Below are 12,729 nucleotides of genomic sequence, written 5' to 3' on the forward strand. Positions count from 1 at the left end.
AGAAAGGGTAGGAATTCTGGGAAATGACCCTTAAGGAGAGCCTTAAAGGAGGTCTTCAAAGAAGGTAAGACTTGAGGCAAGGACTCACAGAGGAAGAGATACGAGAACAGACCAGGAAAGGAGTGTTAGAGTCAAAAAGTTGATCACCTTTTTTTCTTTTTCTCCTTTTTTTTTTTTTTTTTTTTTTTTTTTTGACAGGCAGAGTGGATAGTGAGAGAGACAGAGAGAAAGGTCTTCCTTTGCTGTTGGTTCACCCTCCAATGGCTGCTGTGGCCGGCGCACTGCGCTGATCCGAAGCTAGGAGCCAGGTGCTTCTCCTGGTCTCCCATGCGGGTGCAGGACCCAAGGACTTGGGCCATCCTTCACTGCCTTCCCGGGCCATAGCAGAGAGCTGGCCTGGAAGAGGGGCAACCGGGATAGAATCCGGCACCCCAACTGGGACTAGTACACGGTGTGCCAGCGCCGCAAGGCGGAGCATTAGCCTGTTAAGCCACGGCACCGGCCAAAAAGTTGATCACCTTTAATAGGAGTTGAATGGGAGGGAGTAGGCGGAAGGATGTTTTGTTAACGTACACTTTGGAATTGGACAGTCATTTAGACGAGTATAATAATGAAGATCTAGGGCCTTGAGCTTCTTTGCATTCAATGTTAGAATCATAACAATAATGGAAACAGGTGACAAAGGGCCAGAGAGATGCATCTCTGTGCTGTGTTCAGTAGATTTGATTCTGGGGATACTGAATCCAAAATGGTTAGTATCCCTCATGGACAAGTATGAGAGAGTGAGCCACCTTGGTTTATCCAATATTGTGCATTTAGATAACACATGCAGAAGCACAGGGCCTTGTGCATAGATTCTGTATCTTTAGCAAAGAGATCAAAGGTCCAGGGACAATTTTGAAGAGGCCTACTTCTCTTTGTAAGAAGTGGTCCAACACCTGTTAGTGAAGGAGGAAACATCCCTTCCTGCCCTGCATGTTCAACACCAATGCTATCAAGCTGGATTTGGACTCTGCACCTTGGAAGTTCAGCTCAGGAAGGAATTTGTGAGAAGCAAAGGTTAGTGGGAGTACCCAGCTTATTGTGTATATATGTAGCATCTTCAAATAAACCAGAGAAATAACTGTCCACAAACTCTACTTCCATCTATTCACTGGGGATATTGACTTAGAGATTGGCAGCCACTTGCTTATTGTGCCTGCACATGCCTCTCTGCATAGTGTTTGTTCCTGCTCTTATCTGCACAAGACATTGCCACAGTCTTTTGAAAACCTCATAGTGATATCCCATCTGTTCCTCACCTGCGGTACTTAGTGAGTTTTACAGTAAGGGGGATGAGGCTCAGCTGAGGCACTGTGGAAATACCAATATGTTGCCTATTGGAGCCTCAAGGAGAGAGGCTCGAGTGTCCGCTGTTCAGATCACTTACTGCACTCTGCTTTGAATCAGTTTCCTCTCATAAAATGTAGGTGAAAATACTTGCCTGGCAAGGTTGTGTGAAATTAGCCATGATTACAAGCACCTCACCAATCAAATTGGAGCATATTTTTATTACCTGCCCAAACTCTTACCTAGTGGAAGGCCTCAGACTTGGGCCATGGTGGAGGATCACTGTAGGGTATGGAGAAGCTATTCAACCCCTCCATCTAGTTGGTGCCTTTGGGTCCATAGTTCTGAACTCTCCTCTATGGAATGAACTGAATGCCTTACATACAAAGGTACCTGTTATCCCTGATCATTTTTCAGCATTGTGTGAGGAAGGATGGTGGGGGGTTGTGGCAGACCCAACTCTTATGGTCGCATAGTAATTAGAGCCATGTATAAAAGTTCTGGGGGAGAAGAGAGCATCAGGAATGACAAGCCAAAGTTTGACATCAGTAATATGATCCTACTTTTTGAATCACAGGTTTCCAAAGATGTAGACAAAACAAAACCTTCTACTGAAGGTGTAGAAAGGTTTTTGTTTTTAACATCCTAAAATTTAGCCCCTGTGGTTGGGCTTTTCTAAAGTGTGCCGAATTCACAGTGATGTGTCGCTTCACAGCAATATATAACTTACCATTTTCTGCCTTATTAGTAAGACAGTGACAGGCTGGGAGAGTTGCAATTTATAGCACAGGAAAAGCCTTTCCAATTAAAAATCTCAGTTTTTTTTTTTTTCCAAAAACTCCCACTCATCTTCTTTGGGAAAGGATTGAAAGGCCACCACCAAAAATCGTAGGACCTTCTCCCATGCCCTGATTGCTAAATAAACTGATGAACAGAATACAAGAGACCAATGAGTTGGAAGATGGAGCATCACCTTCACTGCTAGTGAATTTAACATAACACACAGCAGATGTGCTCCGTTACACTGAACCCCTGGATCACACTGGTGTAACTCCCCAGACCTGGCAGCACTAGACTTCCACAGACCTTCCTCCTTGGGGTACAGCTGAGGGCATGGAGGTGCAGGTGTTGTTGAACCTCTTGCTAGCCCTGACTCCTTAAAAGAAAGAGGTGAGGAAGGGGCGGGACTAGTCACATCCAGTTTCTACTTCAAAATTCTACCATCCAGAGAACAGCAAATGAGAAGGTGGAGAGGAGCCAAAGTGTGTGGAAGGGAAGGAGTGCCAGAAGTGACGTCACCTCGTCAGCTCCCCTCCCTCGCCAGTCCTCGTGATAGCTGTCTTCTAGCCACTCATTTATTCAGCCTTTGTATATCGAGCATCTATCTAGTACCAAGACTGTGTTAGCTGCTTGGGATACAAAGGTGATTATTCCCTGCTCTCAAGAAATGGTGATTTCTGGAGGGCAACAGCTGGTAGGCAGGTCGTTTCCGTAGGGCAGTGCTGGGATAAAGGCATGCAGAGATGCTGGGGGCCGACCTGGAGGTTGAGGGGACTTGGTCCTAGCATGGGTGTTAGGTAAAGATGTTTTGGAGGGGACGATGTCTAAGCTATTTAGTAGGGACAATATTCTGGTGCTTTAAGAGAAGGTAGGTAGAAACTAGGGGGGATGGCTAAAATTTGGGGCAAAACTAATTCCACAAGTCATGTGTTTTCTTAGAGATTAAACCCACACCACAGGGTGGTTGGATGCTGTTTATCTGTGTCAATTTTTTAGATCTCAGCTTTAGTAAGAAGAAATACCATGGCAGGGTATTAAGTACAGATGTTCAACATCCCTACAACATGTCCAAAATGAAGTCTTTTTTTTTTTTTTTCAAAAATTCTAATTGTATAACTTAGGACAGCCTTTTCTGTTTAGGGGTTTGAGATGGCTTGCATTAAAATAAAATTTCAAAAATTAAAGATGGGAAATAATGTCTGGGGCCTCCTACATGACCAATTTTTCTGGGCCTCAACTCCTTATCTGTTCATGGGAATGGCGTGACCCCCTCTCCCTACTCTCATCAGCAGATTGTCAGGAGAGCAAGGGTGACAGATGTGCTGGGCTGTGCTGCAGACAGTTAAAAGTCCAAGGCATCATTTTTAATATCCTTTTCCAATGAAATACAAATGGATGCCAGCCTAGAGCAGAGTATGTATTTCTTAACTAATCAGTTGCCTCTGGCACTAATAGCAAACTTCGCAGCTGTGGCCAGAAAAACAGGGGTAAGGCAGAGCTGGAAAACAAAATGTATTTGCCTATGAAATAAATGTATTTTAATGGGGAAAATCCTTACCAGTGCCCTACAAATCAGGAAAGTGTAGAGGTGGGGATAACAAAGTTCTGCTTTCTCCCAAGGACAGTTTTTACACCGTGGATGTGTTTGGCAACAGTGTTGGACTAGGCCATGTCTCTTCAGGATCCATGACAAACAGAAGGCGTAATCTGTAAGAGCAACTCACAGTGGCTGTGCTGCATTCCCACTACTAACCTGCGTTTGTGGGGTTCCCTACCCAGTGAGAAGGGCCCCTCTTTCATTCATTCAACAAAAATTTTTTAAGGATTTATTTTACTTATTTGAAAGAGCTACAGTGAGAGAGAGAGAGAGAGAGACAGAGAGAGAGAGAGGTCTTCAGTCCACTGGTTCACTCCCCAAATGGCCACAATGGCCAGGCCTGGGCTAAGCCAAAGCCAGGAGCCAGGAGCTTCATCCAGGTCTCCCATGTGGATGCAGGTGCCTAGCACTTGGGCCATCCTCAGTTGCTTTCCCATGCACACTGTCAGGGAGCTGGATCAGAAATGAAGCAGCTAGAACTTGAACTGGTGCCCATATGCAATGCTGGCACCATGGGTGGTGACTTTACCCACTATGCCACAGTGCCAGCCCCTCAACAAATGTTTTTAAAATTTTTAGTCACTTAGTTTACTATCCACAGAGCAGAAAAAGACAAAGAGAAATAGAGAGACCTCCCATCTGCTCATTTACTACCTAATACCTGTGACAACCAGGAGACAGCCATACCAAAACCAGGAGCTGGGAGCTTGATCCAAGTCTCCTATGTGAGTGGCAGGGGCCCAAGTACCTGATCACCTGCAGCCTCTGGCATGTGCATTAGCATTGGGCTGAAATCAGAAACAGAGATGGGACTTGAAGCCAGGTACTCTGGTATGGGATGTGGACATCCTAAGTGGTGACTTAACCATGCCAAATGCCTGTGCCTCAATCAACATTTATCGAGCATCGTTACACCTCTAGGTGCTAGGAGATTCAGCAGGGAATAAAAGAGATGAAAACCTCTGACCTTATGAAACTTTTATTTTACAGAGGGTAAAAATACAACAAACAAAATATGGCATACAAAAGGTAGTTAGGATGTCAGATGGGAATGTGTTAAGTGTGACCTGGGCAGATGAGGCAAGGACAGTTGGGAGTGGTGAAAGCAGGACGCAGCTCTAAGTGGGGTGGTAGGAGAAGGGGAGATGTGAGCAAAGCTCAACCAGGACTGCTAGGTTCTTGATTTGGGCTACTAGGAGGGTGGAGCCACCATCCAGAGACAGGAAGAGCGCAGGAGGAGCAGCTCTGGGTGAGGGTAGGGATCAGAAGCTCCAGGGAGGTTCCAAAACCACAGAAGATGGGCGATGCCCATGGGACATCTTCCTGCTGAGACTGATCCTCAGAACGCCCTGCCTGCCGCAGCTCTTTGCAGTTACTGAGGTTTCCGCAACATCACCTCATTAATTGGGAAGTTTCCTTTCTGGCCATGTGATACAATGAAAGAATTCTCTAAGAAATATTAGAATCCTGAGGACAGCAACTCCAGAACAGGATCTCTTTGTGGTATGATAATTCAAATCCACGATACTTTGTGTTAATTTGTACCAAAGATCCAGCTTGCATACAGTAGATTGGAACCAAAGTCATCCTATAGAAATGGACTTTTCCCCATTTTTTCCAGAAATAAAGATTGTCATCATATCCTAGAATTACACTGGAAAGAACAAATCACTCTTGAATTATTATGGAAGATAAACAAGCATCTGCTGCTCCCATTTTAATTAATTAGGAATACAGAACTCAATTTAAAGGATTCAAGCATTTTCCTCTAGGCCTTCTCAGCTATGAATTGTGATTAAAAAAAAAAAAAAAAAGCTTAGAGCTCTACTACCATAGAAGCATGTAATAATAAGTGTCCTTTATTTGTTTCTCTCTCTGATGAGTCCTATGTATACATAAATTACATGAGTGAATATGAACCTGTTGAACCAAGAATATAACAATAGATCTGTGAGTTGGATGGAAATTGTCTAGTGTATAATGAACAGGTACTGTGGGTTTTGGTTAGAAAAACTTCTGCATTCCTGAGACTCCTTTGAGGCCAGGATTTTATAGACAAGAAAACCGGGATTAGAAAGTGGCTTTGCTTTCCCCAATCCTATACTACTTTGCTAGGGACTCAAACACACACCTGGCCCTGCTCTTTCTACTGCCTATGGTAATTAAGCAAATGACCACATTTCTGCTCATGTGGGGAGCTATAATGTCCTGCCCAAGTCTGAAGTCAATAACAATGAAGAATTTGGCTTTTACTAATGTGTTAAGTGCTTTAAAAAATGTCTTGATATATATCTTCTCACTTCTCCCTCCCAATAATCCTGCCACCTTAATCAGGAAGGCCCTCCATTCTCATGGAGGGAGAGAGAGGGGATCTTTCTCACTCTGAGGGTCACTCAGGCAGGGATGGTGGAGCTGCGATTCACTCTGAGCTGCCTTCAACCTGGAGTTCCTCTGCTTGCTGTAGCATGAGTATCTTTGTGTTAACCTCAGCCTTCCATTGTGTGTGTGTGTGTGTGTGTTCACTGCTGTAAAAACCCTGTAGGGAGAGAGGCAAGCATTGTGTCACAGTGCCCATGTCTCATAACTGAGTGCCAGTTCTAGTCCTGGCTACTCTGCTTCCTATCCACCTCCTTGCTAATGCACCTGTGAAAACAGCAGATGATGGCCCAGGTACTTGGGTCTCTGCACCCATGTGGGAGTCCTGGATAGAGCTCTGGGCTCCTGGCCACTGTGGACATGTAGAGAATGAACCACTGTGTGGAATATCTGTCTCTCTTGCTCTCTCCTCTCTCCTCTCTCTCTCTCTCTCTCTCTCTCACTCTCTCACTCTCTCACTCTCTCACTCTCTCTGTGTGTGTGTCTCCTTTTCTCTCTGTCACTCTGCCTTTCAAATAAATAAAAACAAATCTTTAAAAAAAAAAAAACCTATGAGGAGAAATCCAAGTATTGATGAAGTCATTAGTAGTCATGTATGCTTTAGTATGAATTGGCTGCTGTTCCTACAAATATCTTTTTAGCATGGAAAAGAAGAGAGCAGAAGATCTAGGGAGATACGGGGCTGTGTTTCCTTTTCTCAGAGAAGAAGCAGTAGATTATAACAGGAAAAATAATGCATTAGTGGCTGGTTTTTCACAAAATACTTTTTCATTACGTACTTTAAAGTTGTTTTTTTACTTTGCATTCAATACAAATTCACTCAGATGTACAGTACTGTGAGTTCTCATAGCATCACAGATTCTTGTAACCAACGCCAAGACAGGGTACAGAACAGTTCCAAAAGCTCCCATCGTTCCTGCTTGCTCTTAGTCAATAGCTGATGCCACAAGTGCCGGGAGCTTCCCGCTCTTTGCTGTTTCCACCCGGATTTTGACTCATTCATCAGCACTGCTGCTATCCCTATTATGTTCTACTTTTTTTTCTTCTGAATTGGGGGATTAGGAAACAGACTCAAATCTATAAAGTGTTTCGTGTTAGAGGTGGGAAAGAGATTATGCAATTAAATGTATTGGAACAGCTGAGTAGAATTCTAGAGGAAATTAAGTTCCTTGCCTCAAAGTGAGTTTCACCTGGTGGGGGGAAGGGGGCTGTTATGTCATAAAATAAGAAATGCACAGCAAGTTTATTGGAATATTATAGCTTCATGGCCTAAGTAATAAAAAAAACATGAAAAGGAAGACTGATAAATCCTACTCTAAAAGTATCAATAATGTGGCCAGCGCCGCAGCTCAATAGGCTAATCCTCCGCCTGCGGCGCCAGCACACCGGGTTCTATTCCCGGTTGGGGCGCCGGATTCTGTCCCAGTTGCCCCTCTTCCAGGCCAGCTCTCTGCTGTGGCCCGGGAGTGCAGAGGAGGATGGCCCAAGTGCTTGGGCCCTGCACCCCATGGGAGAGCAGGAGAAGCACCTGGCTCCTGGCTTCAGATCAGCACGGTGCGCCGGCTGCGCCGGCCATTGGAGGGTGAACCAATGGCAAAGGAAGACCTTTCTGTCTCTCTCTCTCACTGTCCACTCTGCCTGTCAAAAAAAAAAAAAAAAGTATCAATAATGAGCGGGCAGGTATTTGGCATAGCAATTATGCTGCTTGCATCCTGTATCCGAGTACCTGGTTCAGGCAACAGCTCCTCTGCTTTCTGACCCAGCTTCTGGCTGATGAGTACCCTAGGAAGTAGCAGATGATGGGCCCCTGCCTCCCTTATGGGAAACCTGGATGGAGTTCCATGCTCATGACTTTGGTGCAGCCAAGCCCTGGCTGTTGCAAGCATTTGGGGAGTGAACCCAAAGATACATCTTTCTGTTTGCCTTTAAAATAAAATGAAAATAATAATAATAAAATAGAAGTATCAATAACACATAAAAATGAAGTCAAGAGACAAAGAGGAAAAAAATATTTGCAACAGATGTAACAAAGGTGTTAATGATCTAATATATGTTTTTCAAAAGTTGGTAAGAAAAAATGCAATAATCCAATAGAAAGGCAAGAAAGGGGGTTTCCATCATGGCATAGCAGTAAAGCTGCCTGTCCCAGCTGCTCCAATATAGACCTAGCTCCCTGCTGATGGCCTAGGAAAAGCAGCAGAGGATGGCTCAAATGCCTTATGCCCCTGCACCCATGCAGGAGACTCAGAAGAGGCTTCTGGTTTCTGGCTTCTGTCTGGCCCAGCCCTGGCCATTGCAGCCATTTGAGAAGTGAACCAGTGAATGGAAGATTCTCTCCCTCTCCCCACCACCCATCTTTCTGTCACTCTGCCTTTCAAATTATAAATGTCTCTATTGAAAAAATAAATAAAACATGATTAACATTTTTACCTATCAGATTAGCAAAAATCAAAAAATATTTTAATGTGATATTAGTAAGTATGTAGAAAACAGGTGTTCTGTACTATTAAAAGATTAAATTGATTCAGCCTTTTCAGAGGACAATTAAGTCTTTTACATACCATTGAAATATATATTATCTAAATATTAAATGCTTATGTTTAATTTACACCATGTATACAGTTGGACACTAGAGCAAAATTGCACATAAAGCATTCACTGTACAGATTATAATCAGACATTGGCTGCCTGAATATTCACCAGTATGAGTGCTGCATACTAGGGACTCTTTAATTGTTGTTGTTCTTTTTTTTAATATTTATTTATTTATTTGAAAGGCAGAGTTACAGAGAGGCAGAAGCAGAGAGAAAGAGAGAGAGGTCTTCCATCTTCTGGTTCACTCCCCAAATGGCCACAATGGTTGGAGCTGGGCCGATCCAAAGCCAGGAGCCTGGCGCTTCTTCCAGGTCGCCCATGTGGGTACAGGGCCAAGGACTTAAGCCATTTTCAGCTGTTTTCCCAGGCCACAGCAGAGAGCTACATCAGAAGGGGAGCAGCTGAGACTTGAATGGTGCCCATATGGGATGCTAGCACAGCAGGTTTACCTGCTATGCCACAGCGCCAGCCCCACTAAGAACTCTTTAAAGAGATGGAGCTATTTGAAATCATGGAATAGTCTTCAAGTTATATTAAGTCAACAAAGGACAGTGTGAGGAAATGTGTTCTGTATAGAATGCTACTCTGAGATGAAGGTGTGTGTCTACCTGTGTGCTTTATATGGGGAAGGACAGAAGCTGATAATAGTGGTTGACTCAGGGAAGGGGGCTGGACATTGGGGGACTTTTTGGTGCCTCATCTAATGAGAATGAAAGACATCATTAAGTTTAAAATCCAATTTTGCTATCAAATATAATAATTTCTTTATTTTTAAAACTATTTGCCTTGGGTAGAAGTTGTAGCACACCAAGTTAAGCTACCATTTGCGGCACCAGCATCCCATTATCAGAGTGCTCGTGCTCCGTTTCTATCCAGCTCTCGGCTAATGTGCTTGAGAGCAGTGGGTGATGGCACAAGTATATGGGCCTCTGCCACCCGTGTGGGAGACCCAGATGGAATTCCTGGCTCTTGGCTTCAGCCTGGCCCAGCCCTGGCTGTTGCAGTCATTTGAAGAGTGAACCAGGAGGTGAAATTTCTCTCTCTTCTTCTTCTCCCTTTTAGCCCCCTTCTTGCTGTGCCTTTCAAATAAATGAATACATACATCTTTAAAAGAATATTAGGGGCCAGCATTGTGGCATAGCAAGTAAAACCTCTACCTGCGATACCAGCATCCTGGGAATATGCGCACTGGTTCAAGTCCCGGCTATTCTACTTCCTATCCAGCTCCCTACTCCTAGGAAAAGCAACAGAGGATGGCCTAAGTGCTTGGGCCTTTGCTACCCACATGGGAGACCTGAAAGAGGCTTCTGGCTCCTGGCTTCAGCCTGGCCCACCTCTGGCTGTTGTGGCCATCTGAGGAGTAAGCTAGCAGATAGAAGACCTCTCTCTCTGTGTTTCTCCCTCTCTGTAACTCTTGACTTTCAAATAAGTTTAAAAAAAATTATCTTTTTTTAAGATTATCTTTTTTTTTTCAAGATTTATTTATTTTATTTGAAAGGCAGAGTTAGAGAGAGAGAAGTCTTCCATCCACTGGGTCACTCCCCAGATGGCCGCAACAGCCAGAGCTGCACCAATCTGAAACCAGGAGCCAGGAGCTTCTTCCAGGTCTCTCACGTAGGTGCAGGGGCCCAAGGACTTGGGCCATCTTTTATTGTTTTCCCAGGCCATAGTAGAGAGCTATAGCGGAAGTGGAGCAGCTGGAACTTGAACCAGCACCCATATGGGATACTGGCACTACAGGAGGCAGCTTTACCCACTACACCACAACGCCAGCCCCAAAAATTTTATTAAAAAAGCAATATTTGTCTAACAGTGTTGTTTATACCTCAGTTACTACAGCAGCCAAAATCACCTACTGATACATGGGATAGAGGTCATAAAACCCTTGGCAATTTTTATAGACATAGTGCTAAGCTACACTAACCTGAACATGGGGTATAATAGCAAAAATGCGTGACCTTTCTGGTAAAGAATAATACTCTTTTCCCCTCACGGGGGCAGTGAATGCATTGTAAGGTTTGCATTTTCATTTGTAGTCGCCATTATTTTGTCACAGGTTGTGCTTTAGGATCCCACAGAATGCCAGTGTGCATGCATTATCTTAAGTCATAATTTGTTCTAAATAGCACTTCATTGTATGTACAGTCTAGTTTCTTAATGTTTAAATTTACAAAGAGAACATGAAAAGAATGATTGAAAAATCCAGCATTTTGATGTGTATCTTGATAGCATTTGTTATCATAAATCTACAGAATTGGAATTGTTAGCACTCTGTTAAAGAAGAAACTGAGACAAGGCTCAAACCAGATCTGTTGGGCCCTAAAGTCCAGTGTTTCCTAGGCTATCAGGTATACGTGCTGTTTAGAGGAATAATCTTATACAGCTTCCGTTTGAAAACCCTCAGACACTCCATAAAAGACGCCCCATTATTTCAAGAACGACACAGTCCTGAGTACGCTGAATTAGGTGCAAAACACAGAAACCAGGGCAGAAGAGAGTAAGAGTGCTGCCAAGCAAGAGACAGTGTGGGGGGTCACATGCAGTTGGGTTATCATAACCTGTTTAGGTCTTGTGTCAGCCTCAGCGTTTTATTACTTGTCATGTCTGAGATGACAGCAGATTTAAGATTTTCTTTATACAGGTAATAAATGGCATTGTAGGAAACATGGAAAATACAGAAAAGTATAAAAAAGGAAATTTATGTTCTTCCATCATCAGCTGTTATTAACATTTTGATCTTGTTTCCCCCATCTTTTTTTTAATGCATGTTCATATCTATATTGTGTGTGTGTGTGTCTAGGTATGTACAAGGGTACTTTGAAAAGTTTATAGTAAATGGGATTAAAAGTTAAGGTTTTATTGGTACAAAAATTTTGAAGCCCTTCATATGAAGGGTCTTCTGAAAGTTCATGATGGCGCAGGTGTTGCAGCAGTTAAGATACCACTTGGGACTCCCGCACCCCATGTAGGAGTGCCTCAGTTTGATTCCCAGCCCCTCTCTCCATGCCAGCTTCCTGCTAATGTGCACTCTGCAGGCAGAAAGTGGTGGCTCCAGTATTGGGAGCTGCTGCCCATGTGGGAGACCCAGATTGAGTTCCAGCCTACTGGCCTCATCCTGGCCCAGCCTTGGCTGTTATAGGCATTTGGAAAGTGAACCAGTGGAATAGAAGTGTCTCTCTCCCTCCCTCTCTCTCTCTCTCTCCCTCCCTCTCCCTCTCCCTCTCCCTCTCCCTCCCTCTCTCTCTCACTTTCTCTCTCTGACTTTCCAATAAATAATTTTTAAAATGCATGGAAACCATATATTATGGAAAAACTATGCGTGGATTTCAAAATCTTTGGTCACCAAAAATACACAGCTTTTAATTCCATTTCCCAAGAACTTTTAAAAGTATATGTGTCTTAAATACTATGATCTTCTCTTACCTTTCTCAGCTATGAGAAATTATGAGTTACAAGAGTATAGTCCCAATTTATGTACTTAAATAACTGAGTTGTGTATATCAGACTAGAAAGTAAAGTTGGAAAAAAACACAAAAAAAGTAGTGTGTGTCTTGTATGTGATTATATACACACATATGCAAGATGATTAGGATCATACTGAATACAATAATTAGTATGTCTAATTAGCATTTTATACCTCATTCAAAAAAAGAAAATGTTATTTTAAATAATTGTTATCCATTTCTCTACTATATTAATTTTATCAAGCTGTGGAATATGCTCTAGCAAATCCTAAGACATATTTTTGTCTCCAGCTCTAATTATCTTCATAGGATAGATTTCTAGAATTGGAATTACTAATGCAAACATTCCTCTTGATACACATTAGCACAATGCTTTTCAGAAAGGTTGAGCCAACGTACACCTTACTGTTTTAATCATAATATCAACCCTTGAAAGATTTTTTATTTTTTTATTGTTGAAAGATATCTTGCAGGTGTAATAGCCCTAATCATATTTTGAAATTTATAGTTGCTTTTGTTTCCATTGATTTAATGTAAAGCACAGTGGAATTCTGGGGATTTCCCATGTTGTGGGTGCAACCTTTCCAT

At 43.0% G+C, this 12,729-nt stretch overlaps 1 protein-coding gene across 3 annotated transcripts in view; it reads left to right on the plus strand.

Annotated features, from left to right (window-relative positions):
- NFIA (nuclear factor I A) overlaps nt 1-12,729 on the plus strand; it is a 394,118-nt gene that overhangs the window by 333,962 nt on the left and 47,427 nt on the right. The window lies entirely within an intron of this gene.

Source organism: Lepus europaeus, chromosome 5 (genome assembly GCF_033115175.1).
Source record: "Lepus europaeus isolate LE1 chromosome 5, mLepTim1.pri, whole genome shotgun sequence".
NCBI classification, from domain to species: domain Eukaryota; kingdom Metazoa; phylum Chordata; class Mammalia; order Lagomorpha; family Leporidae; genus Lepus; species Lepus europaeus.